This window comes from Hyaena hyaena, unplaced genomic scaffold, assembly GCF_003009895.1.
Source record: "Hyaena hyaena isolate Hyena2069 unplaced genomic scaffold, ASM300989v1 scaffold_58, whole genome shotgun sequence".
NCBI classification, from domain to species: domain Eukaryota; kingdom Metazoa; phylum Chordata; class Mammalia; order Carnivora; family Hyaenidae; genus Hyaena; species Hyaena hyaena.
The window spans coordinates 1,711,010-1,715,863 of NW_024080689.1; the positions used below are offsets into that span (position 1 = coordinate 1,711,010).

At 40.8% G+C, this 4,854-nt stretch overlaps 1 long non-coding RNA gene across 5 annotated transcripts in view; it reads right to left on the bottom strand.

The window, feature by feature from the left end:
• Positions 1-4,854, bottom strand: part of LOC120231452 — a 211,630-nt gene that overhangs the window by 89,519 nt on the left and 117,257 nt on the right. The window lies entirely within an intron of this gene.

Consider the following 4,854-nt stretch of genomic DNA (forward strand, 5'->3'; position numbering starts at 1 on the left):
GATGGGCATGGAGGAGAACACGTGGGGATGAGCACTGGGTGTTATATGGAAACTAATTTGACAATAAACTATTTGTGTAAAAAAAAAAAAAAAGAAGTAACATTCACTTTTAAGTCTATAGAAATACTTTAAGACTACAAAGTTGTTGCCTCTCAGGGAAGCCTGTTCTGGAAGAAACCTGAAAGCCACCTTTCTTTCTTTCCAACATGAACCTAATGCCAGGGCATAGTAGGATCTTAGAAAGCTCCTGATTTGGGCGCCTGGGTGGCTCAGTTGGTTAAGTGTCTGACTTCAGCTCAGGTCATGATCACACGGTTCGCGGGTTCGAGCTCCACATTGGGTTCTGTGCTGACAGCTGGCTCGGAGCCTGGAGCTTGCTTCAGATTCTGTGTCTCCCTCTCTCCCTGCCCTTCCTCTGGCTTATGCTCTGTCTCTCTCTGTCTCAAAAATAAATAAGCTATATAAAAAAAATTTTTTTTTAAAAGAAAGCTCCTGATCCTCCTAACATAAACCTACTCTTCCAGGTCAATGCAAAGAATGACAGTGGCTATACTCCCAAATAGGGGATTGAGACTACACTTCATTCATTACCTCTCTTTGATGTTATCAAGAATACAAACCCAAAGTATTACTATCATTAGCCCTATATACCATATACTCACAGAGCACACATCGGGTAATGGGTGAGGGCAGGAGTGAAATATGCCCTTCTCCCTAGGAAAGCTAGAGGGTGCCTATCCAGTCTGGAGACAAAGAGAATATTACTCCACATACTCTAATGTAATATCAATAAGCCATTAGCCTATGTTTCCAGATTTGATGGCTGCCTGTATAATCATGTGAAGTGCCAAAATAAATAAATGATCAAAAGTGTCAACAAAATATGAATCCCAATATAGGTAACTTAGGTATGTATTCAACACATATAATAATGAGTATGACTATGGTGCAAAAACCCCGATATGGTAGCAATCTGGATTATTCAGATAAGTTTTTCTAGATGATCAAGATTTTTTTTAAGTTTATTTATTTATTTTGAGAGAGAGAGAAAGAGTGCATAAGCAGGGAAGGGGCAGAGAGAGAAGGGGAGAGAGACAGAGAGGGAGAAAGAGAGAGGGAGAGAGGGGTGGAGGGAGGGGGAGAGAGAGAGAGAGAGAGAGAGAGAGAGAGAATCCCAAGCAGGCTCCACACCATCAGCACAGAGCCAGGTAGGGGCTCAAACTCACGAATGGTGAGATCATGACCGGAACTGAAAATCAAGAGTCGGACGCTTAACCGACTGAGCCACCTAGGTACCTTGATGATCAAAATTTTTAAAAATGGATTCAGTTGAGATGCAGAGCCAAGAGTGAAACCTTCCTGGACAGCATAAAGGAAAAGCCAAGTGGTCACTATCCATGCAGATAGATATTGGTTTTAATGCACTGCGGGAGAATGACTTAAATCAGACAGAAGGAAGCAACCCAGAAGGTAATTAGGATTCCCACTGTCATTCTGGCCTTAGGAGGGGTGTGGGATCACCCTTCTCACTTTGGCCTCACTTTCACTTTGTTCCCATGCCACCTATAGATGCCTCAATTCCTCATAACTTGACAATAATGACCAAAAACTATGTCTGACAGCAAACCTATTGCAAATAATCTGTCCAGAGTGAGTCAAAAGGCTATCTTAAAATTCCTATCAAATCCTACTGAGAACATAATTAAAATATTCTGTCGTCCTGAAAATCACTGCCCACACTTCTCGGAGGTCTGCTAAAGAAAATGAGCGTGTAAAAAAAAAACAAAACCCAGATATGAAAAAAAGTAAAATGCTATACCTGTGGCAACAAAGCGAGCTACGAGTTGGCTAGGAAGGCTCCCATCAGACACATGTCTCCTGTAAGGCCCTTCCTGGTGGCTTTAATCTACTCCAGGTACAAGAGTGATACCAGAAAGCACACTGGGCTGCCATGCCAGTCAGGTGACCAGGGTTCAGGCTGCTGTGTAATTTGTGGTCACTCCCATTCTCTGGACCTCAGCTATTTTCTTAGTAAAATGAGGAAATTGATTGAAATGTAAGTGCAATAATACAGGAATTGTTGCCAAACAGAGTACGTGCAGCACTTTGGGTATGAGCCGCAGACAGACAGCATGTGACCATGCTGACACAGAGAGACACAAGACAGACACAATAACGAACATCTTTTTAAAAATCAGAATAGGAAGCAATGTTTGGGTATTGTTTGTTCGGGCATTGTAAGCAAACTGTGAAATATATACCATGAGTAGCTGGTGGAGAAGCCACAGATGCCGCCTATCTAGACAGAGAAATGCCCTGCTTTCTAATATTTTCCTATGTCGAGTTTCATAAAGGAAACAGGATTTCGCAAGCAACTTGTGTTTTCAGAAAATGAGAGAAGCTGGCCTCCTCGGCTTGGCGAGCCAAAGCAGTGTCGAGCCAGCCTGGAGTGGGAGTGGTCTGTTCTGACAATGAATCAGAGTGAGCCGACCAGATGCAACAAAAGAAGCGGTCTTTGGCTGCTCTGCACCAAGCAAGTTTTAAAATCACACGTCCAAGCACCCTCAAAAAAGCACAATAAGTTGCAAAGGAAACAAACAAACAAAAATCATGCCCTCTTGGGAGCGACTAACCACCTCTTTCTAACACTCCGGTTAGGAGCAGCAAACTCCCTTCCTACTCTAATATCTGCAATTGTTCGGCCGGTGGAAGAGACTTCGCACAGGCAGCTCAGGAAAACAGAATGACGGCAGCAACCAAGTCCAGGGATGGCAGAACATAGCCATCTCTGAAACAACACCTTATATTATTCCAAAGGCAGATCACTTTCAGATTGCCGACCTCTCAAATTATTTATAGGAGATTGATTCATATACTTAACCCAATGTGAGAGAAAATACTTCTAATTATATCCAAACATCTTTAATATGAGGGGAATTATGCTTGGAGACCTTCATTGCCAAAAACATGTTTTGCCAAATATGTTTTAAGAAAGAGGAGGAGGCTACGTGTTTTCCATATTTGACCCTATAAAAGTACCCTTGGAATGAGTTGGCTCGTCTTTCCTCATAAAGCTTCAAGGTAAGTGTGTGTGAGGACAGGGCTCTGTCTGCAGACGGTAAGGGATATCTGGCTACCCTCACACATGCCACACACCCCCGTTTCCCTGCCCCTGGCAGTGCTTCCACTGAGGCACCTACTTACTCCGTTGCAATTTTAATTAGATGTTTCGGTGTCCCCAGTCATTTCCTCATTCTCACTTAAGAATTATGCTGTTATTGGGAACTGTCAGAATTTAATCAGAAGAAATTTGTTCTTTTTCTTATAGTTCTGACCTACTTCAAGGTTGCGTCTCTAAGGTAAGATACTGATTTTTTTTTTTTCCAATTCCTCACAGGGGGCAAGAAATCTTCTGAAGGTAGTTGGAGAGTGCTCAGGGGGTTATAAAATGAGAGCATTTTCATTTCGTGGCTGATCATGCTTCCTTTGAAAAAATTCTGATGGGGACTTTAGAAACTGGTTCTCATTAATTTATAGTCTCTGCAATATATGAAAATGCTTTCTCAGAGTCTTGAGAAGTTTTATACGCATTTTTTTTCTATTTCCAGCACCGCAGTCTGTCTTTTAAATTAACTGAGTTACAACATGTAATACAACATTTTGATGTTATTATTCGTTTATACAGAAAATGTAAATTTCCTATACTACAGCTTTGCATCAGCATCATATAATATAAAAACTCTGTGAGACCATCTGAATGAACTAAGTCCTTGCCTTGGAAAAGTGGCTTAAATGTGATGTTGTTTCACAGTCTATAAAATGGAAATTAAAAAAGAAAGATATGTAAAATGACTGAGCATTTTCAGCAAGACAAAGCATTTTGTGTTATCCAAATCCCTGCAGTTTGAATGGAAAAGTGTGCTTTTCCGAATACACAATGCTTTGAGTCTTTCTGGAAAAAATATCTTTATTATTATAAAATAAGTTACCTATGATCACTATTGACAGGATTAATGAATGTTAAAGTGGCAAGAGACAGATCTTGAAAAGAAAATTTTGAGAAATTTTTATGAGAATCTCAATAATAACACAAGAAAACAGATAATAGTATTTTAGAATTCATCTTTGAGAAACACTAACGACAGGCGAAGAAGCCAAATTTGTCAAAATTACGGTATGGGAACAAGAAACAATTGATGTAAAATAGAATGTTTTTTAGCAAAACAATGCAAAGCAAAGCTCCCCACATTCCTGCTTTCCTTGATTTAGGCAGTCTTTGTGAGTCTATAATGAATCCGAATCTGTAATGAAAAGATTTTCCCTACGTACAAAATAGTTCCTAGAACTTTAGCAACAGAAATCCATTGTACTGTGAGTTCACAAAGCCAGCTTTGAGCCCTTGCCTGTACCCTGCATGTGTTAAGGGGTGGGAAGGATGCTGTAGAAGGAAAAGTGCTTCCTGCCTGCAAGGTGCTTATCATCCAATTGGCAGAGGCCCTCTCAGCAAAGATACCCTGTGCCCTATACAAGCCAATCCCAGGCAGCTTATAGAAAGGAGTATACATAACAGATGAAACAGAGAGAGCTACCACATCATACAGCAGGTGAACCAGAAACCACAGTCTCTTTCCAAATGCTTGATTAAGAACCAATCAGTGCCGGCACAGAACATGAACACCCATATTTCATCTTTAGCCAAACCGGGGGTGTGGTCATACTCAATGCAGTGCTAAATGAATACAGAATATTTTCTTTTCCTAAATGTGAAATCTATAATATCTGAATGTCTATAGTATCTTTCCTTCCTCTCCCAGGCAGGGTCTTTGACTGGGCTGCCGCTAATAACCTGCAGCC